This window comes from Diabrotica virgifera, chromosome 5, assembly GCF_917563875.1.
Source record: "Diabrotica virgifera virgifera chromosome 5, PGI_DIABVI_V3a".
In the NCBI taxonomy this organism is placed as follows: domain Eukaryota; kingdom Metazoa; phylum Arthropoda; class Insecta; order Coleoptera; family Chrysomelidae; genus Diabrotica; species Diabrotica virgifera.
Genome location: NC_065447.1, coordinates 105,658,522 through 105,685,247, shown reverse-complemented (window position 1 = coordinate 105,685,247; position 26,726 = coordinate 105,658,522).

The window sequence follows — 26,726 nt, the reverse complement described above, 5'->3', positions numbered from 1 at the left end:
AGCAAATATAGAGCGGTTGCCCGACATAATTCTCTTTTGTATTTTTTCTTCACAGTTAGGATCTCTTGTGAAGACAGTTCCTAAGTACTCAAATCTCTCAACTTCTTCGAATTTATACTGTGTTCCCTTCGCTGTTGTCATTGTTATGTATTGTCCCCGAACGAATTGCTTATTTGTCCATTCCATATACTTTGTTTTTGCTTCATTTATATACAATCCTTTGGTTGCTGCCCTCTCCTCGAGTTTCATGAGTGTTTCTATAAGTTCTATTTTGCTCCTAGCCAAGATTACCAAATCGTCTGCGAATGCCAAGCACTGATGTTTTTTGTGGTAGATCAGACCTGTTCTATTAATGTTTGCTTCCTGTATAAACTTTTCTAGTAATATGCGAAACAATATAGACGATAGATAATGGATCACCCTGTCGCAGTCCTTGTTTGACCTCAAAGCTTTCTGTTATAGTATTGTTTATCTTGACTTTATCATACTGATATATCATACTGATATTGTTTAAAAACACTAATAATATTGATATAAAATGTTAATCAATTTTATTTATTGTTATAAGAATCAAAGGTAAATATGATTAGGCGAATGAAGCCTTAGGTTTCGCAGTCAATATCCCAACCACACACACATGTTGCAATCTATTTCAATACGGTTTATAGTACAATACAAACTATATATTTAATATCAAAATAGTGGGATATATTTTTTTAGTTGAGGACACTTGGTCACATTGCATTGTTTCAGGATAAGGTGAAATATCTTCAATAAATGGAAAAAAGCATGTATGTCATATATTATAATACTTTCTATACTCTTAATATGTAGTCTCGTATAAATTTGTAGTGACATGATTTTAAGTATAAGAACAAGAAGCTTGCAACAATTTTCAGAGAAAATAGAAAACTAAAACTATTTTAAAATGATTATTCGAAATAAAACATATGCATATATTCACAGTATTTGCCATCTAGTGCAGCGGTTCTCAATCTTTTTGAGTCAAGTACCACCAAATACTTTTTATTATTTTTGGTACCACCTAACTAAAATACCTATCTAGCTAGATGATCTAATTAACTATAATTGTGCCAATAGTGGTGCTGATTTTGGCTGTTTTGAGTTTTGTGTACCACCTCAAATAATGAAATGTACCACCAGTGGTACATGTACCACAGATTGAGAACCGCTGATCTAGTGGAATAACTGTAAAATTAAGTCAGTAAAAAAGGTACATTAAGTTTAATTAAATTAAGTAAATCATCTTGTATACTAAAATTAAGGTTGGAAAATTGTCGTTTCAAAATGAAAATCGACAGGGGCAACAGTACCTATACTAAAATACACTCTGTATAGATAATTATGTCAATGTTAATAATACTGGATAGAGAATTGAATATCCTTTCAAATGAGCTAGCACACGCCCCTATTCCCTATTAAAAAATAAGGGGTGGGGGAAATGGAAGGGAGGGGGTTGACAAATGACAGATATGTATGTACCGTAAAAACTGTGTTCCCCTTAGATCAAAAGTCGGGCTTTTATATTTATATGTTAAGTTCAATATAAATTTCACATAACTGAACTATCACTGTATCCTCCATTTTGATTATTATTGTTCTCAACTAACGCTATTTTCAAAATTCTTGCTTTCCTATCCATCTTTAACGTAAATTATTAAAAAATATAAAACTATTTCTTTATTAACGCTAGTCTCCGATAAGGCTACCGTGATTTAATGCTGAGGTACTAAAATGTTATAAAATTAACAAACAGTACGAGCAAGAACAAAGAGTCCACATTCTTCTTATAACTACAAGTGACTGAAACATCAAAACAATAATAATTCTTACTGTGTTATACAGAAAAAGGCAGTAGAAACGATTAATCTCATATTTATCGACAACACTGTATGGTCCTTACTTGATGAGCTGTAAGGAAATATACACGTAAAGTTGTCCTCACTTTGTGCGCATAACGAAAAAGTATATACAGTCTCACTTTAATAGCTGCGTATAATGGCCTCACTTGGGTGGCAATATACTTGAACAATACGGGGCACATATACGTAATGTTTTTTGTGTATACTCGTCATTTTTTAATTGCTATTTACTTGTCAAAGTCACTATGAAGAGTTGAAACGATTATGTCTACGTTTTCTACCGGTCCTCACTAAGTGCGCGTAATGTCAGGACCTCACTTTGATATCTGTGCATAAATATATATATATATATATATATATATATATATATATATATATATATATATATATATATATATATATATATATATACATCTCTAGTACAAAGCCAGGCCAATCGGTCCTACGTATCATCCCAGGCCACCACTTTCTAATATAGATAGACAAAAAATTGCGGTGTATAAATATTCAAATGAGGTATGCTGCACATGAAAATCACAATATACAATTAATTTTTTCATTCATAAAAGTTTTGTATATCAACCTAAAAATAGATAACCATCCCAGTCCAATTGACTTTCCTGACAAAGTCAGACCAGGATATACACAATTTTGTATCCAATAGTATAAACTCAGGCCACTGCTGTGTTGCCAAACTTATTTTATCGATTTCGTGTAACCTCGTGAAATTTCGTGAATTTTCGTAAAACCTGTGTATTGATTACTGTGTTAATCGAAATAAGAATAACATAAGTATGAATGTTCATAAGATAATTTATAGATTTTCGGTATGTACAAACGTGATATTAATAATAAGTATTTAGTTTCTAGTTGTTGTTTTCCTTAACTGTGAAATTAACATAAAGTTAAATATACATACATATATCTAATATTAATGTTTTATTTTGGAAAAATATACTTCTTACGTTCTTTCTTAGTTAAATCAATCACTAATTAAATTATGTTGAGAATTTGTGTCAATATTAACAAATAAAATACACAAAAATCAGTAACGAATTACAGTGAACTCTTCCTTGAACGGACAGTAGTCGTTCCGCATAAAGTGCCCGTTTGAGGTGTCTGTTGAAGAGAAAAAAATGTGTAACCTACAATTTTTAAAAATAACTGTATGTATGCCTGTGTATATAAATAGAAATATTAATTTAATATTACATAACACAAGTTGTGGATGAGACGCAGTTTTGTCTAGGAACAAATGAACTTTTAGATTTAGCCAGTTTGTCATGATTTTCCCAATCATCTACTGATTCCAATTGTTCTGCGTGCAAACCCTTAGACCAACGAGGGTTTTTACTTTTTTCGGTCACTAGTGGCCTTTCTTTGTCTCCCATCATATTGGTGCAAAATAAAATTGTGATCCTATCTTTAGAAGCCTCACCTCCAGTGCACCTTTTTCATTTCACGGTATAAGTTTTCTTGGCTAATACTCTATGTGCTGTATGCTTAATGTACTTTCATTAAAGTGAGAAATTTTTCCTTCCAGTTAGAAACCACTAATAAATCCAGATTTGAAAGAAATATTGTGTCGCTTACAATATTTCTCCAGTCTTTCACCAGAAGCTTTCATATCAACACTTGGTTCTCTTGCAACTTCTAATGCATTTTCCTGAATGATTTTACCAGAAACAGGAATATTGGTTAATCAGACATTTCGGTTTTCCCCTCGGTTTTCTGTCTTTCACATAAAAATAGGCGTATTGGCAAATTAAAAAGTCACGTTGTGCCATCAAGTTCGTTTTGTCTGCACGCATTCGAGAAAATAGTTCTTTAATGAATAACTTGACATACTTAAACAACGTACCCACCAGTAGTGCACTTTGGCCATCACTTTGTGATGTGTGTCTCTTTTGTTTAGTATTTATTTCCCTATTTTCTGGGCATTTCCTTGTATGCTTAAAGAGAGATTTTCGTTTATAAAAACCGAAGCAATAGGTGCAAGACAGGAAGCTATATCTTATAGACGTGTCACTTTGTACCAATCGTTTTACGGGTGTTAAAATATTAGTTATTCGATTTCTTAAGAAATCTCCGTTATTACGTAAGCACCTAATTAGCTCTCGTCTTCTTTTTACTTAATATTAAGCGGAGCGCTCATCATTTTTTGGACATCAATTTCATTAAAATAATAGGTGAAAATATGTCTAGAAAAATGGTTCACGTCTTTTTAGCAAAAAAAACAAAATGTGAATTTGTCATAATAACTGGCGTCCGTAACTTTTTCGACTCCAGCAGCCTCTTCATTTTCCTAAAAAAAAAATGTTTATGTTGACACTGTCTTTCTATTTTAAAATCAAAATTAAACAAAGTTTGTTTAAAACTATGGCATAAATTAATATCAGTATAAAAAGCCAAGTACACGCGATAATCCGAACCCAAGGTCATCCGAACGACGCGGTAGTCCGAAAGGACTCGTGCGACTCCTTACCCTGCTTTCCCACCTCTTGAATCGACATGAATCAACGTTTGATTTAACTTTCTTGGAAAAACTTGAGCCCAAACTTAGTGGCTATTGACGACTCTTTGTCCAACAAAAAAGACATCATGTTAAGCCCCTTGTCGCTCAGCTGGCTCAAAACAACACGACAATAATTACTGAATCTGAGGTTCGAGAATGGGCATCAGGTGGCTGTGACAAAGAAATTGACACCCAAGAAATACTCACGGATTTTCATAAAGCATTTTCAGTAATTTTCATTGTGTTTTTGCATTTTTTCTTCTCCCAATAAAAAAAGTCATAGGTAATCCGAACGATGCGATCATCCGGACAACCCGTTTCCCAGATTCCGTTCGAAATAACGAGACCGTACTGTATATGGTCTTCATTAAAAACATGACACATCCAGCACATAGTATAAACGGCATTAAAATTGAAAAAGTATCGAGTTACAAATACTTCGGAACTTTAATAAACGAAACTGGAGACCAAAATAATGAAATAAAAAGACGTATCGAAATTTCTAGGGAAAGAAAGATGAGAAAATTTTTCTGCAACAGAGATGAGTAGAAGAGACTACGTATTTAACACGCTTTTATACGGTATATAGGCCTGGACTCTCAAACAGAACAACATAAAATATATTGACAGTTTCGAGATCTGGTGCTACCGTCGAAAGCTGAAGATAAGTTGGGTTGAAGAATCACAAACTTTGAAGTAAATAATACGAAGGATAGGAAAAGACCCAGAAATTTTGTTAACGATAAAACGAACAAAACTCGAATATTTGGGTCACATAATGAGAGGATAATATCGACCAGCAGTCGCGTATGGAAGCGAAACATGGACGCTAACAAAAAGAGAAATAAATAAATTGCTGGTGTGGAAACGTAAAATCCTTCGAATGATATATGGCCCTTGCAGAGACAGCGTGACAAACGAATGGAGGCGCAGATACAATAACGAGCTAGAGTCTCTATTCGGAAAAGAAAATCTAGTCAGATATATAAAGGCCAATAGACTCAGATGGGCAGGGCATGTGATACGCAGTAACGACAATCGCCTTATAAACAATGTGCTCTGGGAAAGGCCAGATGGAAGGTCTGTTGGGCGGCCTAGAAAAAGGTGGAAAGATGCAGTCAAAGAAGATCTAGAGAAAATGAGAGTGCGACAATGGGAATTAGTGGCACAGGACCGACAAACATGGAAGGCAATAGTAAACGCAACAAAGACTGACGAAGAGTTGTAGCGCCATTGATGATGATGAATGAGAGGAAATAAATACGCATTACTTCAAAATATAATGCAAGGAAAAATAGAAGAAAACGGCGGAATCCTGGCCGTAGAAGGATGTCATAGTTGCGGAATTTAAGATATCAAACTTATTTTTAAATAACTATTAAACCTATTCGCAACATTTTCCATTATTATAATTTATATTTGACTAAAAAGTAATATTGAGATAAACAGATAACCTGAACTTTTGTTTTAAGTTTAGAATTTGTTTTCAATTTTAAATGTAATATGTAGGGGAGACCGGGGCTGGTTGTCATACGGGGTACGTTGACATTGTGCATTTAAATTACGCGCCGTTCATAGTAAAACATAGCGCGTCGACCTGTGCATGCACAAATCATCGGCGCTTGTGTTACCATACTTTCCGTCGAAGTTGTAACGTTATCCAGTGAACATAGTGCTGCTTTGTGATTTTACATTTGGTGGGTAATTTTTCGTAGTCGTACACTTTTTTTCATATATTCTGGTATAAACATTTAAGTTATTTTCTGTGATGATGGTGTGAAAGTGTATTGATAGCTCTTTAATATGACGTAAACAAATTTACAGTTTATGAATTCGTAAACACGTGTTAGCCATTTTAGTTAAAAGACCGTCATCGGAGTTGGTTGGCATTTTATGAATGGGGCAGGTTGTCACGTTGTGCCAACCTGCCCCGTATATCAACAATCGATTGTTTGTAACAAAAGTATTATCTAATTATTTGCAGCTGCAACCATGCAAACCTATAAAAGAAAAACAGGGCGAGAAAAAACACCTGCTAACGTTATGGAACGAGCTGTACGTGCTCATATTTACTCATATTTTTTATGAGCTTAAGACCATTTCCTAAAGCTGGCGACAGAAAAACAATTACCAAACGAGGAAGAAAAAGACGTTCCACCGCAATTCTTACAGACACACTAATCAAAAAAAGTTTTAGAAGAGGAAAAAAAGGCAGTACAGGAAAAAAGGCCACTGCTAGAAAAGTGAGAAGAATTGCAAAAAACTCTGCTTCCACTTCAACCAAAACGACGGTTGATAATTCCAAAAAAGATTTATTCAAGAGAAAAATAAAGAAGAAGCGTCCATTAACAGTATCTTCAAATGAAGACTCAGACCAGGATAATGCTTTTTGTCTAGTTTGCATGGAACCGCATTCCAATAGTCGCCCTAGAGAACAGTGGATTGAATGCATTGAATGCAATTTTTCAGCACACTTCAAATGAACTGATGGCAATATTTTGCCATATTAGATATTACAGATGTCAAAACTGCGATTGTGATGAATATTAACCGATTTTCTAAATATAGATTTCTAATTATTTGATTAATTAAAACAAATTGTTTGAATTCATACCTTCTTATTAAATACATTTAAGTAAGTACCTATATTTTTTCGGCTTCTATTATTTTATATACCTACCTATTATTGATTACTGTTCTTTCGCGTCTTTTTTAATTGTAGGTATGTTTTATACCTATAGGCCAACCTACCCCAAGGGCTATGACAATTTGCCCCAATCACGGGGTAAATTGACATAGGTTGTAGAGCTACTCTTATTATTTTATATCAGTATGTTGGAATACATCTAGAGATCTAGAAAAAAAGGGAATATTGAAGTAATGTTCACTTTATCTTATGGTAATGCGCACTTTTCAAAACAAATAATAATAATCTTTAAAAAAATGTAATAGGCGAATCTATGACAACCAACCCCGGTCTCCCCTAATATTATTACTTTTCTTGTAAGCATTAGTATTTTTTCAATAAAACAATATTCTTCAGATATTCGGTAATAAATGTGTGATATTTTAGTTAATTAACACAAATAAAACTGTACCTAATCATTTGCTGGCTAAATATATTACCTCAGATAAAATTTAACTAATTCTATTCTCACCTTTATTTTGCTCCACAAGGGATAACCTCAATATATTCTTCGTTCTCTGCGACATGGCTCGTCTTTACACCGTAGTGATTATAATAATATATATTAATAGGTATTATGTAATGCGTTTAGTTCCCGGTAAAACATTGCGAATTGCGAACTCGAGCGGGAATAACAGAATAACAGTGTTGCCAATTTTACTTGGCCCGGATTTGTCAATTGAAATACCTATACAAATTCGTTAAAATCAGCGCCCCAAGCGGTCATTTCGAACATTACAAAATGACTATTGATATACAGGCCACAGTAAAATTTGAAATAACTATACTCAGACAGGTTAGATCAACCTTGCTGTGCATTAGTCAGATGCAGTAGCGCGGCCAGATTTAAACCGACCGAATTTGGTGGACTGATCTTTAATAACAAGCCAATTATAGACCAAAACAATTACAGGCCACTTATATGGCCTGGGATTGCGGCACTGGCCTGGGTTTGTGCATTCAGTTTACTATTTCTGGCCTGGCTTTGTACTAAAGATATATCTATATATATATATATATATATATATATATATATATATATATATATATATATATATATATATATATATATACCGGGTGGTGAATTGGAACACGGGCCATAGGAAACTCAATGTAAAATTCTAAACTGTTGAATTCCTGCTTCCCTAATTATTTTACATCAAAAGTCATAAGAAACTATTTGTAGAGAATTGAAATCTGTATTGAAAACAACTGTTAATATTGTTCTACGAACAATAAATATTCAAAATTTTGTAAAAATATAATACAATTTTCAGAGAAATACGCCAAAGTTACGCCACACACAGTGCAATAATGTGTATGTATAAGATTGCATTCGGTGACAATGAATTTATTATATTAACAATTTGAACTGTCAATTTCTTTATTTATTTTATCATTTATTCTTTAAAACACAATAAAGTTGATCAGATACCCTCAGTTAAGGAGAAAGTACTAATAATACAGATATTTTCTTCAGTCAATAGTGTGCTCACTGTCAGTTAAATAGTAACGTGTGGCCTAACATGCCCACACACACCTACTGCGGTAAATACATTATATTTTTCAAAATTTTAGAATGTGTTTAAATCGTACAACAATTGTAACTTCTGTTTTTAATACAGATTTCAATCCTCTACAAATAACTTCTCATGACTTTTGATGTAACATAATTAGGGAAGCAGGAATTCAACAGTTTAAAATTTTACATTGAGTTTCCTATGTCCCCGTTTTCCGATTCACCACCCTGTATATATATATATATATATATATATATATATATATATATATATATATATATATATATATATATTTTTCTTTTTCTTAGTCGTTCGTATCTGAAAAATCCCCTTACACTAGGGGAGCTACTTGGTGAAATATAAAAAAGAAGATATTGACGGCGATTTTGCCTCCTGAAAATGCTAACGATGACGTTACCGATGAGGATTCGGGTGATGAAGATAATGTATATATTGAGAATTAACCTGGATATCAGCTAAGGGCAGAGTCTCAAGCTAGTGTACCAAATCAATCTGATTCAGATGATGATAAGTCATTAGCAGACTTTGTTGAACACAAACCTAAAAAATTTTACAAATTCAAGTACCTACCTACTCAAAACGAGGTTTATAATCTAATTTTCCTACATGGATTCCAATTCAATCCGTAAATAATGAGCGCTCACCAGCAACGATATCTGCTCCAATAGAAGAAAACCACAGTATAGATGAAGCTTTGGTGCCATAGTTGCAAACAATTTATCCGCGGAAAGCCCTGGGGCTACAGCTACAGCTGTAAGTTTTGGGTTGGGGTAACAAGAGTTAGATATATCATTTATTTTGTTCATATTCCCGTATCAGGGAGCATCTTCAACTCTATCACCACAATATAGTCATTTAGGTTTAGGGTCAAGTGTTGTACTTAAATACGCAGATGTTTTACAGAAGATGCCAATTGCGCCAATTCATTCCTTTTTTGATAACTACTTCACATCTGTGTCTCTCCTGAAAGAATTGAAGTTCAGAAACAAAAGATACAGAAACATAAAAGGCAAATTTTATTTGTAATAAGTGTAATGTTGTCCTTCATCCTAAAGAATGTTTTTATAATTATCACACTCAATGAATATACATTGTACTTGCTAATATGCTAATAAATAAATATAATTTTGGAAAAAAAATTATTCGTTTAAAATAGCTTACTGTCCTGCTGTCCTTTTAATAGAACACCAAATTGTGGCCAATCTGGAGGTCGGATATTTTTTTATTCATTTTTCCCTGACTTTTGAAGCCTTTTTAATCACTATTCAAAGTATACATTCATGTTTAAACAGAAAAACAGTTTCAGGACTAAATGGGTTTTAAAGGAAACGTAACTGTTGAAGGAGAAAAAAAAATAATAATAAAATTGAAAAAACAACATATCCAGAGACAAGCTTCTGTTAAAACATATTATAGGTTTTAATCATAGATAACCGAAAATATTATTTTTTTTGCACCACTTGAAATTTTTTTAAGTTAAAGAAAATTTTACGCTTTTTCAATTATCGCACTTATTTAATTTATCATACTAACTTTAACGGCTCTGTGCTTTAAAGTCTTCTTATATGTGTAACGATATCGCACTAATAATACAATAGTGTCGTAACTCAAAATGTGTCGAATTTGACATAACACGATATTCAGACCTAATATTCATTTCCCTACAAGTTAATAAAACCGTCGTTTTAATAGTGCAAAAAATGAATAAGAGATTGCCCCATATGACGTTATTCATGACTGACCGACTGTCGTTATCGCCCTCATAATATTGCGCCATTTTTAGTTGCGGCCAAAAGTGATCGGGAACGTACGTTTTGCTTTGCTCATCATTTTGAGTTTCCACGTTATTGCTGAATCAAGTATATAATTTGCATATACAGTGCTAGTCAAAAGTCCGTACCCCCCCCCCTCGTATCTTTTGAACGGTTATACCTATAATAGTGAAATTTGGAGGGAGGAAATAAACGGACATAAGCTTCTTAACTAGTCATGACAGGTGACGTAATAGTGACAGATAACTTTACAGCGGCACTGTGACAGATAATTTTAAATGGGACCTTATGACAAGGGATACATCGTTTGAAAGGTATTGAAAATACCTATTCAGACATACTAATTTCGTTTGAGTTTAGGCTAATTTTGATGAATAAATGAAATAATATAAAATTGTAGTTTCGCATTTAATTAATAAAAATTCTAAATTCCGCCTATGATTACTTGTCTAAAAGGTTGATATTGTCGTAAAAACTATTAGAGAATTGAAAAACGTCAACTTTTTTGACAAAAAAACCATAGGCGGACATATGAATTTTTATTAATTAAATGCGAAACTACAATATTATATTTATTTAATTTATTCACCAAAATCAAAATCAACTTAAACCCAAAAAAATTAGTATGACTGAATAGGTATTTTGAATACCTTTCAAACGAGGTATCACTTGCCATAAGGTCCCATTTAAAATTATCGGTCACAGTGGCTCTGTAACGTCATCTGTCACTATTACGCCACCTGTCATGACTAGTTAAGAAGCTTACGTCCGTTTATTTCCTCCCTCCAAATTTCACTATTATAGGTAAAACCGTTCAAAAGATAAGAGGGGGGTACGAACTTTTGACTAGCACTGTATATATTTTGAGTTATTGCATTCTTGTTGATTTGAACCTAACCATAACATTGTTGTTTTTCTACTTATTACACTATTACTGATTTACACAAGCACTTTTTAAAATAATATTTTTACTAACGACACTATTATTGGTTCAGTTCATTATGTTTGACATGCTACACTATTGTTGAATCATAACTTTAAACCATTTTTTTGTTGTTTGTGAAACATTTATTAATCATTATCTATTTGTCAATCAACGTATAGGAATAACTCATTTAAAATGTGCAGCAGTGTTATTAAAAAGCTTACTAAATACTAAATATTTTATAAATTTATAGTTACCACACTCTTCGTGACATTCTTGTTTATTTCGTCAATTACCTATGTTAATAATTACTTAATTCATTTTTAAGGGGGCGATTCATAGCAACAAGTGATCGTGGGCGATCTGTGGCAACAAATGTTGAGGATGGCGAGCATGAAAACTCTTCACCGTCGTTATTCCCACTGGTGAGTACAAATAATGAACCTGGTGCCCAGATAGAGAACAGTGACGTTACGAAAATATAACCAGCACCTATACCTTCACCATTTACAAGTCATCAAAGTACTTCAAGGAATTGACGTAAACAATGACCTTTAGTAAGGTCAGTAATGTTAAACCTATTACAGAATCCAACCAAACGCAATATCACATTTCACCGATGCACTCAGACCAGAGCGACTTTGATTCCGATGACTCCAACCGAGATCCGCATTTCGCTCCTGTTGTGCAAAGAAAAACCTATAGTTTGTTTCGATATCAAACAGTAAAACCATCAAGTAGCTCTTCCTCAAGAAGCTCTTCATCAAGAAGCTCTTCTTCGAGTAGCTCTTCTACTAGTAGCTCTTGGAAAATGCAAAAAACATGGCAAATTATACGGGAAACATGGCAAACAACATACTGTGGAACCGGTGATCTATGAAAGTGTCAAACATTTTATAAACGCTATACCACGAGTCGAATTACATTACCTTAGAGCTCAGACGTCACGGGAATATATCCAGTGTGACAAGTCTTTAGCTGATTTATATCGAGACTACAAATCCACAGAGAACGACAGTTCTCACCAGTGGCGCACAACACCCCTACAAGCGACACTATATATACACGAAAGTTTCGATTTTCTAAACCTGACTGAATTGAAAATTGGGCCAAATCCTATCTTAAAGTTTAGGAAAAGACTCGTCCATCCATATGTTACCTCTCCATTTTGGTCCAAGGGTGTGGATTTTACGGCCCTTCCCATTTAAAGCCTGTTTTTCGTTCTCGTCCCCAAAACTCCCAAAAATTTCAAAAATTTAAGCCCGATCTTTACGGCTTCTGATAGCACAGATCATTTCCTTTCCAACGCATGTTTAATTTTGAAAATCGGTTAATCCATTCAAAAGTTATCGAGCTCAGAAATATGACTTAATTTTTATTTAAAAAATCGAAAATGTTTGTGGATATGTATGTATGTATGTATGTATGTATGTGTGTGGAAAAGTTAAACCGATCTGAATTTTTTTTTTGTGTTTCAAGAAGGTGTGAGGGCCGATTCAGAACCGGTCTAATTTTTGACTTCTGACTACCCGTAAGCCAGCTAGAGGACTAGGTAGATACAAAATAGCATATTCTTTGGGCGTATATATCTTAGGTTCAAGGAAAGACAGGAAAACCGCAAATACACCAAATCAATAGGGTTGAGTTAAGCTTTCAAATGGCGCCTAATCGATCAAGCTGAGACATACACACTGCTCACCACAGCCAAAAAACTGAAAAATTAAACTTTGAAAATTTTGGCTTTTCGACAATTACTCAAAATTTCAACCTACGAATTGCGCCAATAACTGAGCGTTCATAGAAGAACTCAGGACGCGTCTAACGGTGTATACCTCATATCTGGGAAAATTCGAATTTTTAAGTTATAGGCTTCACAAGTATAATCAAATCTATTTCTTATGGGAAAAACGGTTTTTCAAGCTCAATAATTCCTGTAATACGTTCAGTTATCATACTCGATCTTGGATGCGTCAGATACTACTTGTCAATACGTTTAAAATTCATGTTTAGTGATCAACATCAGGTAAACCGTTCAGAAGTTATAGAGCTCCAAAAGTATAATTAGTCCAGGAACTGAAATTTTTCACTTCGCAATTTTTACAGAATGGATAGATTTGCTTGAAAATTTGACAACAAGTAGTGGATAGTCCAAGGATCAAAATCTATATGATGCCGAAAGACGCTTTTACCATGGGGTGGTTGCCACCTCATCTCGAGGGTGGAAATTTTTTATTATATTTTGACCGCAAATGCTGGTAAAAATATTAATTATAAGCAAAAAATGTTCATTATACACTTTTTTGATAAAATTAATAGTTTTCGATTTATTGGTTATCGAAGCTGTTAGTTTTATATCGAAAAAATTACCAGAGAACGGCAGTTCTCGCCAGTGGCGCAGAAATACACCCCCCCTACACGCGACACTATTATATACACGAAATTTTCAATTTTCTAAATCTGACTGAATTGAAAATTGTGCCAACTCCCATCTTCAAGTTCAGAAAAAGACTCACCTATTCATATGTCAACCATCCATTTTGGTCCAAGGGTGTCGATTTTACGGCCCTTCCTATTTAGGGTCTGTTTTTCGTTCTGGTCCCCAAAACTCCCAAAAACTTCGAAAATTTAAGTCCGACCTTTGCGGCTTCTAACAGTACTGATCATTACCTTTCCAACGCATGTCTAATTTTGAACATTACCAGAGAACGGCAGTTCTCGCCAGTAGCGCACACCCACACCCCCTACACGTAACACTATATATACACGAAATTTTCGATTTTCTAAATCTGACTGAATTGAAAATTGGGCCAACTCCCATCTTAAAGTTCAGAAAAAAAAAGTCACCCATTTATATGTCAACCATCGATTTTGGTCAAAGAGTGTAGATTTTACGGCCCTTCCTCTTTAGGGTCTGTTTTTCGTTCTCGTCCCCACAACTCCCAAAAACTTTAAAAATTTAAATCCAACCTTTGCGGCTTCTAATAAAACTGATCATTACCTTTCCAACGCATGTCTAATTTTGAAAATCGGTTATACCATTCAAAAGTTATAGAGCTTAGAAATGTGACTTAATTTTTATTTAAAAAAGGGAAAATATTTGTGGATATATATGTATGTGTGTTTGAAAGTTAAACCGATTTGATATTTTTCCTCTGTGTTTGAAGAGGGGGTCAGGGCCGATTTAGAACCGGTGTAGTTTGTGACTTTTGACCACCCATAAGCCAGCTATAGGACTTAGTAGGTACAAAACGGCATATGTTTTGGGGGTATATATATTCGGATCAAGAAGAGCCAGGAGAACCGCAAATACATCAAATTAATAGTGTTGACTTAAGATTTCAAATGGTGTTTAAGCCATCAGGATCAGACATACACACGGCTCAGTATAGCTGAAAAACTGAAAAACTAAACTTTGAAAATTTTGGTTTTTCGACAATTACTCAACATTTCAACCTACGAATTGCGCCAATAACTTAGCGTTTGTAGAAGGACTCAAGACGAATTTAACGGTGTATACCTCATATCCCGGAAAATTTGAAATTTTTAGGTTATAGGCTTCATAAGTATGATAAAATCTATTTTCTGTGGGAAAAACGGTTTCTCAAGCTCAATAATTCCTGTAATAGCTTCAGTTATCATACTTGACCTTAGATACATCAGATATTACTGGTCAATACGTTTCAAACTCATGTTTACTAATCAAAATCGGTTAAGCCCTTTAGAAGTTATTAAGCTACAAAAGTATAATCCAATTAACGATTATTCCCGAAATGGTTTATGTAGTTGTAGTGGTTACGACGCTAAATTTGATCTGGCAACGGGCAGTCCGACTTTATTTACCGGCCATCTCAATATTTTTTTTTTCAATCTATTTCGAATAAAAAAAATCTAGTGTACATTCGATGGACACTAGATCATTTGGGAGATAATGCAACAAAGGTGACCATTTATAAAGCTTGACGTGTAATAGAGGAACATTGTATTCAACTTCATACATTTAATTTATAAATAACTTTGAAAAACTCCTGATACAAGAATAAAAAACCGCTAAACGCCGTAAAAATGAGTGGCGCATAAAATATTCCAGCTACAAAAGATCTGATATGAATATTACGTGGCGCGAAAATGGATTTTCATTTGATGCAAAACAAAATTCTAGTTTTATTTTAAAAGATTTTTCCATAATATTTGCTAAATTTGAAGTAAACGCGCCACAAAAGAGTTTCAAAATTCAAACTGTATCAAAGTTACACTTTTGTGGCGCGTTTACTTCAAATTTAGCAAATATTATGGAAAAATATTTTAAAATAAAACTAGAATTTTGTTTTGCATCAAATGAAAATCCATTTTCGCGCCACGTAATATTCATATCAGATCTTTTGTAGCTGGAATATTTTATGCGCCACTCATTTTTACGGCGTTTAGCGGTTTTTTATTCTTGTATAAATATACAGAAGAAAACTTCAGATCATTTACGTCTGCAACTAGGAAAGTGAAAATTTCAAAAATGCTGATGACGATGGAAAAACAGTATTGTTGTGACGTACGAAAACCACTTGAAAGAAAAAGAACTGCCCAGAACGGAGAAAGAAAAAGACAAAAATGCTAACATAGATTCAACAATATTCGTCGTGTATGACTTGCAAACTGTGCTGCCAGTACCAAGAGGCTAAGTGTCATTATTTTTTTAGGGAAGTAGAATGAACTGTTTTAATTTTACAATGAGCGACAAAGAGTCCGCAAAATTTCCCAAAAACTTACGTAAATCGCAGAAAAAAATAAGTAAATCAAATTGTAGTAACACAAAACATTTCATAAATAATGTCATAACTAAAAATAACATTTCATTTCGAAAATTTTGCTTAGAACAATACCGTTTTAACTCAAAATTCTTAAATAACTTCACTGACAGTATTTTTACTTAAATAAGAGTACAAAAAATCTTCCTTTATTATTAATTAGAAACACATTATGCATTAATTTTTTGTTTACCTGCAATGGGAAGTGAGTAATAAGTTTTTCGTTGATTCTGAAAAATCATCTTTTTTGAGTTACGACACTATTGTATTATTAGTGCGATATGATACCTGCAGCCCGGCGTTCGGCACATCAACAGCAGAGGATCGAACGCGTTTCCATATCGGCGCAACCCCCTACGTATCACCTCTCCCACGAAGCCAAGGAGTGATGGCTACCGAGAGTGTATTTGAGACAAGTAAGGATAATTATGAAATTAGTTTTTCTCGGTGTCACAGCATAGAAAACGCAACAGCAGTGACACACTAGAAAGGGGAAAAGTTCGCGCACTATTACTGCGCAGATCGTCGACCATTATTCGCGTAGTACCAGACAGTGTCGAAAATCGACAGTGTTGCTGATTTGTACATAATAATCATATTTATTTAACTTTTATGATATTTTGATAATAAATATTTTTTAACATAATTTTATACGTACGCCTGTGGGAATTATTGGGACATAACACAAAATATTGACGATGAATGGCGATTGTATTGTTAATATTTTTCAGAAATTCCAAAAAATATTTAATATTTAAAAATAATCTCTTACGGGTAATCAAGTTAATGCAATAGCTGATACTGCAGCAATGCAGAACTAAAAAAAAACACGTTTTCTTAGATATCGTTGTCTATCGAAGTTTAAATGCGATCTGTGAGCAAATATTAAATTCGTGTTAGCAAAAGTGAAGGAGTAAAAAATGTGACTCGTTTCAAACAGACAAAAAATGTTGAAATATTTTAATCACATAAAGTCTTCATTTTCACAAGATACAGATGAGGAAATTTTATTTGAAAGCGTTCCAGATGTAGTTTTATTATAGTATAATATATGATATTACATATAATTTTGTTACAAGTATTTTTGAATTAACAAGTTAAGTTGAATAAAATAACTTTTTTCTTAATGTATTTTTATTATCCTTAGAAACTACCAAGATCAAAAATGTTAACATAATTTTAATTTTTTCATTTTAGCTGTGGCTTAATATAATTTCATATAGTTACATCGGCAACACTTATGAACGAACACATCACATCACCACTGAGATGTACTACTCGATCAATGTCGGTTCCGTACTTTTCAACTTCAAAGGCGGCATCGTACTGTGGTACTGTGTCCTTGCTGGTTTCGTTTATTATGCTGTGTCGGTGTACTGCACCGGGAAGAACTCAAACTGCAGATATGCAATGTAGTGAATTGGAACTCTGCCGAGGTGGACGCGCTAGGTAGTGAAGAGGTGTTCCGCCGGAACTGTAACCGCAGTGAGCGGTAGCTGCCACCTCCAACCCGAAGCTGGCCGATGCGTCGATGTTTGATTTTAACCACACAGGATTGAAGTGTGATGAGCTACGAGTCTGAGTGTGTAGTTATGTAGATAGATTGATTCCGTGTAGCCCGATAACTGTTGTAAAGTCGGGTCCATAGATGTTTCGCCCGTCGGAAAATTCAAAGAGATAACATTTGTATTGTTATGAAATTCGAGTAACCGATCTCCCTTTTGTTAAGGCACACGACGGTATTTTTACAACAGGGTTACTCATTGTAAATCAATCAGTTTAACACTTGAAAATGTATACTTGGGCATTAGTACAGTTAAAATTGTTAGACGATTATATTTAGATGAAATATTAAGAAATAGAATTGAAACTTTTTTCTACTTTTAAGGACAAAATAGCAAGTTCATTAGCGGAACGTGAATTCAAAATTATTCTGCAGATTATATTTGAAGCAATATTTGATTAAAACATCTCATTTTTGGTGGTAAAAATATATTAAATACATATGGTAATTTGTCCGGACTAAAGGTGGTAAAAGATGGTCTGGAGTTATATTTTTGTTTGAATTTGCCGACGGGCGATAGATAGATGGTGTCAACTTTACATACTGTGTTGTATATTGTATTATTCTATTATTGTTATTATATTTTTGATGATATGTTGTTATAAATACAATTCCATTTTTCTTTTGCAGACGTCCGCTTAGGGAGTTTTCTAAGTAACGGGGCGAAGACAGAATTATGTTTTGTTTTGTCATTTTTAATTTGGAACTGTATATAAATATTCTCAATATATTTATTTTATTCTAACTTGTGTTTTACTGAGTCTGTTGTCCTGAAATAACTACCCGTCACATCTGGTTAACGTTGTCTAGGAGTTTGCTGGCCTCGACATTCACATGGTTGGAGAACCTTTGTTCATGACTCTCGGCAACCTTACTTCTTGTCTGGCTAACCGTATCCATCTGGAGGAGCCGGCGAAGATTATGGTTTCTGAAGTACCAGGGAGGCCTATTTCATACTTTACGACTTCGGTCGTCACGACAAACGGTTGTAACGTCGGTTTGTCGTACATTCCTTTAGTCCAATACAGCAATATACGGAGCCTTTCACACAGGACGACCACGACTAACTGTCGTGCCGTTGCTCTTCATCTGTCACCCAATGTCACTACAATGGACGACGGTCGTGTCGTGTCGTGCTATCAGTGAACCACGGACATAAATCAGTGCTTCCATACTTAACGACAGTTAGTCGTGTAGTACCAGTGAATCCAGTGGCACGTACATATTGGCAGACAATATAGATGGTGAATTTTTACCTACATGGATACAATACATAGGTAAGCATCTGGTTGGTATTATTTTATTGTGAGGACAATAACTTCAGATTTAACAATGACTTTGTCAACGTGCCGAGAAATACACCCTATTATAAAATGCATTATTATCAATGTACTCTATTATAAAAATTAAATCATAAATGTTTCATCGAGAATAAATATCTAAAATTTCTTGTTAATAATTTAAAGATTTTTTATAGCACAGTTTAGTGTCAATTTACATAAACGTAGATCTGTATTCGTGTTTTATTATTTATTATTTAAATATGAATAGATGTTAATATATTCGGTATAATAAATAATCTAAAATCAGTTTTTTAGACGGATCTTTTAAATATTGAAAGATGAAAACTGAAACCTATAACAATAATTATTGTTTACTAATTAACTTGTATTTATTAACAAAATAGATATATATATATATATATATATATATATATATATATATATATATATATATATATATATATATATATATATATATATTATACAACATATTGCTACTAAACTGGGACAACAATACTTAAAGCAAGCATTAAAATTTAATAAGCTGCGATTACCAAAAATGATCAGGGCGAACAAAAACAAAATTTATGTAATTTAGTATTTTGTATTTTGATAACTTGTATGAACAACAATTTGAAAGTACGCCGCAAGAAAGGCTAAGAAAAACAAATCACATGGGGCAACAATTAAGAGAGATTTCAAGAGAAGAACTGGTAGAAGCGATACGAAAATTAAAGATAGGTAAAGCTCCAGGGGAGGATGAAATTGCACCAGAAATGATGAAATACTTAGTAGAGAAAGGGAAAGACTGGCTGTGGACAATATGCAGCATGGAAGGAGAGAAGGATCCCAAAAGATTGGAAAAACAATTTAATACTACCAATATTTATAAGAAGGGCGAGAAAACTCTGTCACTGACATGCGGAAATAATTGAAAGATTTATTTTTCACTGCAGTTCGGCACTGCAGTTCGTATTGACCGTGTAGGCAATTTTGATGTAATATCAAAAATCAAAATGATCAAAAAAATATAAAAATGGAATGTCAGTCAAGTTCAGGTAAAAGTTTTTGTAGATATTGTCCTGTAATTACGTTTGTAGAAAAAATATTTTATGATATGCGTGTTAAAAAGTTCATTTTTAAGGCACTCAAATGCATTGCAGAATTCGCTATCGCTCATTCTGCAAACTTTCACATGCGTGCCTTAAACGTGTACTTTTAACACTTATATGATAAATAACTATTTTTGAACATTTTTGCTTCTCAAAAAATGTTTCCCAAAACAACAATTATAATAGTTATAATTGTTATAATCATTTATAATTATATTGCCATGTACGCCATACGAGAAATAAATAAGATGAGTCAAAAACACCTTCCTTGACTTCAGAGAAGTTACGAAATTTTTCATATAGTGCTGATAAGCACTGGCGAAGCGTCCATATAACCACTGTTACCATTGGTAACAGTTAAAAATCTTGCAAATAAATGCACTAAGCGTCAAGATTATCGCATCACCTTAAAAATGGTACATTTTGAATGTCTCATATTTCCTAAACCTGTTGTTCGATTTTAGTGATTATTTTAAGTATGTTATATCTGTACGCTTGAAGAATATCGGTGTAATAATATTGTTGCTAAACAGATAAGTGTCATTGTATACTATGTATACCGGGTGTAACAATGATAGTGTGTTTTTTCCTCAAAGTTTGGAACACCCTGTGGAATATTTTAGCGTATATAAAATATTGAAATTAAAACTCAACTGTAACCTTAGGCCATCCAAACATTTTGCTCTTTGACTCATTTGCTTATGTTTGATAATAAAAAAGTAAGGTACTTTAACAACTAGCAACGTTCTTCATCAATACAGGGTTTTTCTAAATAAGTGTCACAAACTTCAAGGGGTAATTCGGCATGAAAAATAATGACCGTTTACTTTGTAAACATGTGTCCGCAAATGCTTCGTTTCCGAGATAAAGGGATGTTGAAATTTTTCTTACAGACTTACGATTTATTTATTGCTCTAAAACCGGTTGAGATATGCAAATCAAATTTGGTAGGTATTAAGAGGTAGTTACTGGACATTTTTACCTCTTAAAACCTACCAAATTTCATTTGCATATCTTAACTGGTTTTAGAGCAATAAATAAATCGTCAGTTTGTAAGAAAAAATTCAACATCCCGTATCTCGGAAACGAAGCATTTGCGGACATATGTGCATAAAGCAAACTGTCATTATTTTTTCATGCAGGACTACCCCTTAAAGTTTGTCGCACTTATTTAGAAACACCCTGTATTGATGAAGAACGTTCCTAGTTGTTAAAGTACCTAAGTTTTTTATTATCCAACATAAGCGAATGAATCAAAAAGCAAAATGTTTCGATGACCTAAGGTTATAGTTGAGTTTTAATTTCAATATTTTATATACGCTAGTATATTCCACAGGGTGTTCCAAACTTTGAGGAAAAAACACACATCATTGTTATACCCGGTATATAATGACACTTATCTGTTTAGCAACAATATTATTACATCGATATTCTTGAAGAATAAACCCATAACACATTAAAAAAATCGCTAAAATAAAACAACAGGTTTAGGAAATATACATTAAAAATATACCATTTATAAGGTGATGCGATACTTTTTTGGCGGAGTGTATTTTATGATGATGATTAATTCCATTTTTCTATATGTTTACCAATAGAAATATATTAGTATATTATGTGTTAATAGTACCTAATTCAGTAAATAGTCAACTACTCGTAGACACAAGAAAATATTGGCGAGTATATGTGACTCAGTTGCACTTTATTATGTTCTGTTACCAGTCTCGTTTGTGGTTACAATGAATGGTTATCTCGCTGTCTCTCGGGCGGCTCGGGACCGGCTAGTGTCTGAAAATTTTGAAGGAGCGACGGGCGTAAGCGCGCTGTGTATATTGCATATCAGTAGGGCTGTTGCCAGATTTAAATTTGGTTACAGTACCCATAAAAAGTGTGCGTGCAGTTCACCATGGATGAGTGTCACTGCGTAATAGATCAACTACTCGAAAAGTAATTTTGACTGAAAAAAAAATGAGATTATTGAAAATGAAAGACGAATTTTAAACAATTTAAAAAAGGAATAAAAAAAAGTAGTTCAATATTTTAAATTTAGTTGGTACAGTGAAAATCCTTGGTTATGTGGTTGCATGAAAAATAGACTGTATTGTTGGCCATGTTTTCTGGTTTCTACAGAAAAATGGGTGGACCAGGTTCACGATTTAAATAGTTTTAGAGTTAAAAAAAAAAGATATGAAATTTCTCCGTTACCTACATGTAAGATGTATACCCTATTCGATTCAGTTTAGCAAAACAAGAATCGACAGCTTTTAAAGCAAATATTGCTAAACATAATGAGTTTGTTAAAAAAAAAAATTGATAGGTATATCCTTAGCACACTTATAATAGATACCGTATGTTTTTTGGCCAAACAAGAATTAGAGTTTCGTGGTCATTTTGAGGGAGACGGCTCTGACATTCGAGGCAATTACAGGGAATTGTTAACATTAATTGCCAAAAAAGATAAAAAATTTTGCAAACATCTAGAAACATCAACTGTTTTTTCAAAAGTTTCAAGTGTGTTACGGTCTTTGCTACCGCTGCGCTGGTTAAATAAAAAAAAAAAAATTGAAAATTGAGTTTTGATCATAGGATTCTAAGAACGGTGACCTTAACAGTGGTATTCCGGCTTAGCTCAGAAGAAGGCGATGTCGTGAGTCGTACCTAAGTACCTAATGCCTAAATATCTTTTATAATGTTAACCCGGTTGCGCCAATCGGTTTTCCCCAGATACCACTACGTAAAATTACTTACTTCTAACCGATAAATAGGTAAATATCAGAAGTTAAAAGAAATCCTAATCTCATGAAAAAAACATTTTATAATACATAATTATTTAAGTTAATATTATTAAATATTTAAATGTAACCAAGGTTGTTTTCATACATGTTACGGTATTAAGCTCCTTATAGATCTATATAGGCTCACATTGATATTAGAATTTATATATAAAAAAAAAGAAAAGGAAAAACAAAATAGAAAATGTTATTAAAGTATGAACAACATTAAAATTAACGAAAAGTGATAATGTTTCAGTCCACTTAACCGCACGATATTAACATAATCACTGTGTATAATTTTCTGCGTTGAAACTCCAATACTCCAAAGTAAAAAAAAAAAATCCTCCTACCTTTCGATTTCTGCTTTCCCTTACTTACATAGCCAAACTTCAGTTGTTAAGCTTGGTATCTAATCATTGTGACTTCACCTTAGGCAGAACCCTATGCCATGCGAAGACTAATATATTTGGGTAGGTATACCTAGGACCTCACACTTGCACCCTACAAATAGTTCATATTTTAAGCAAAAATTTAATTTGCCGACAACATTCTTATTCAAATTTTGATTTTTGTCTACCCGGCCTAATTAATTAAGTCAGAATTTTATTATTATTCAAAATCATCAACCACCGGTTGTTACTGTAAATTTTAAAGTTCTTAACACCAACAAAAAGTGAAAGACAGTATAGGTAAACTACACGCTCTTTTTACGTTCGAATTCTACCACAAAAACAATTAACAAGTGACAGTAAAGAAATAAAGAAGTAAGATTCAACTTTGAATTGAGGAAAATGAAAAGGGTTAAATTATAACGAGATCTATCTTAACTTACCTCAAAGAGGGCTGTGATTATCCGGGAAAATATAAAATTTCCCTAGCACACCGGCATAGAAAATACGTTTCCAACCCTTGCCTCCGCTCAGCAAAAGTCCGCTACATCGGCTGACCGACAAACAAAATTAAAACCCACCAGACATCAACTCCACAACTATCTGATTTTTCACGTTATTCTTTCAAAGCGTTCAAAGGAAAACCCCAAATTTTCCTCACACTGGCACGTGAACTTGACTTCCTGACCTCCAACCAAAAAGTAAAACCTTTCGCGTCGGTGTCAATGACAGACCCTTGTGATAGTGACTATGCCACCCAAAATACTGTTTGATAATTATGCTGTGTTATCAAGGGTACTGTTGGTTGTCTAACTAGTAGTGACCAATTCAGAGTTATTTATTTTCATATTTTCTTGTAGTACGGTAGCTGATCACAGCAAGTTTATAAATATTGACTGACATACGGCTGCAAATTGCAGTCGGCTTTTGCGTGAAAATAGACCATAACATCACCCCCTTCCTAAAAAAAAAAAAAAAAAATGGATGGCCTCAAATTTGTGTGGTTGGTTAAACCTTCGCCCCTAAGGAGTATGATATCCATAATATTGCAACACCTAACTGTGAGTGAACACTAATGTCTACTGAAACCAGAAAGGCGCGTGGACTTGAATATATTGAGCCACTGACGGGAGTAAAAGCATTTTTCTAATTCTATGGTTAGTATCCTTACAAAATAAGACTAAAAACTAGACTATCAGAATAAACTTTGATACTGTTGAAATCGGGACCCTTTACATGGCCTCTGGTAATCACCAGTTACAGCACAAAAAAAAAAAAAAATCATAGCTAAAATTTTGATCCTATAGGGATCGACAATTTTCCAAATCAATTCACTTTTCCATACTAAAAAAAAAAACCTGCATGTACACAACTAATACATCATCGGTAACTTGCATTGCCAAAGATACCTCAGTATCTGTAACATTAGAAAAAGTCCTATCTGAGATAAGAATTATACTCAATAACTATAAGGTTCTAATACTCTATCACTTACTCAAAAAAAAAAAAATCTTACCCACAGCTCGTTTTGTAGAGATATCACTCTCTTGGCAATGTATGCAAAAAAAAAAAAAAATCCGTGACAACGAACACCTATAAAGGAAAAGGTCGTTGCAAAATTGCCTAGAACAAAACTATGTGCTCTAAAGTTTCCTGGAGTTCTATTAAAAAAAAATATATATGTATACTTACTAAAAAAAACCCATATCTAGACAAATCAGTATTACAATCTACCATATAAGATGACTTAAGTTGGAGTTGAAACAGCAGTGATATCTGCTTTCAAATCTTTACTGTGCCAAGTTCCTACGCTAGTACCTTTATCGTCTTTTAACTTGTATACCCAAGGACTGACTTTTTCATAAATTGTTAGGGGTCCGCGAAATTTTGGCGCTAATGATGCTGTGAAGTAACTTGCCGCATCGGACTGTACATAGTTTTTAAGCCACACCTTTTGCCCTACTTCATAAATTACATCTCTACGCCTGAGATCATACCGTTTTTTACTAGTCTGGTAGGCCTTATCCAGCCGCTGGCGAATATCTTTAAATAACTTTGACAATTCATTAGGTCGGTTCGCAGGTTCTGCAACCACGGACTCGTTAGAAACGCCTTGTGAATGATCTTTACCATTAACAATTATTTCCCTGCCAAAATTTGCCAGAAAAGGAGTTACCTTCGTAGTCTCGCTGATGGAAGTGCGAATAGCACACGCTACCTTTTGCAGGTACTGATCCCACTGACGGTGGTTGTCTGCTACATAGGAGCGCAGCATCGTCTTTAAAGTCCTATGCTGACGTTCACAAGCGTTAGCTTGCGGGTGATAATTAGCAGTGCGTATAAGATCAACACCATATGAACCTGTAAAATCCACAAACTCCTTGCTAACGAATTGTTTCCCATTATCGGTCAGCAGCTTCTGGGGCACTCCAAAAAGTAAGAATACGTGATCCTCCAAAATCTTGCAGATGGTTTTCGAATTTGCCGTACGCATAGGTTGGAAAATACAGAATTTGGTAAAGTAATCCTGTACACTCAAAATATAAAGATATCCATTGGTTGATTTGGGAAATGGACCTACTATGTCCACCGACACTAATTCCCATGGTTTCGATACGTCAGGTCTTCCACATAATTGACCAGCTGGAGCCTTTTGTTCGGGTTTACTAGCGATGCAAGTATGACAATTCCTTACGTACTTGCCGACATCACTCTTCATTTTAGGCCAATAAAATTTTGAAGATATTCGATGAAAAGTCTTATGTACACCAGTATGACCAGAAGTTGGATCGTCATGCTGTTTCCGAAGAATATCTTTCCGTTTATCTCTTGGAACCACTAACTTCCAATCGTATTCGAATCCTACAAGTTTCGAATAACGATTCGCCACATACTTATATAATCGACCATCGGCCACTCGCCACAACGGATACTTTAAAGGAGATTCTTCCACTAACGTCTTCTGTTTGACATACCATGGATCCTTAACCTCCGGAATATCATCTTGCGACTGCACTAAATCGACAACGTCAATGCTCGGGACGGCCCTACTTAACATGTCTGGAACGACATTTTCAGCTCCCTTGCGATGTACAATCCTAAAATCAAATTGTTGGAGTCTCAGAATCCACCTGGCTAGTCGCCCAGTTGGTTGTGGTAATTTATATAACCACGTCAAAGAATGATGGTCTGTAACAACGGTAAAAGAATAACCTTCCAAATATGCCCTCAGTTTCTCTATGGACCACACAATCGCCAAACATTCTCTCTCAACGGTAGAGTAATTTCTTTCGGTATGTGACAAGGACCTACTCACATATGCAATTACGTGTTCGCCATCATCTGACAGCTGACTTAAAACCGCTCCGATACCATACGCCGAGGCGTCCGTCTGAAGCTGAAACGGCTTAGAGAAGTTTGGACAACTTAGGATGGGAGCAGATACTAAACAGTCCTTAATCTTACGAAAGGAATCCTCACATT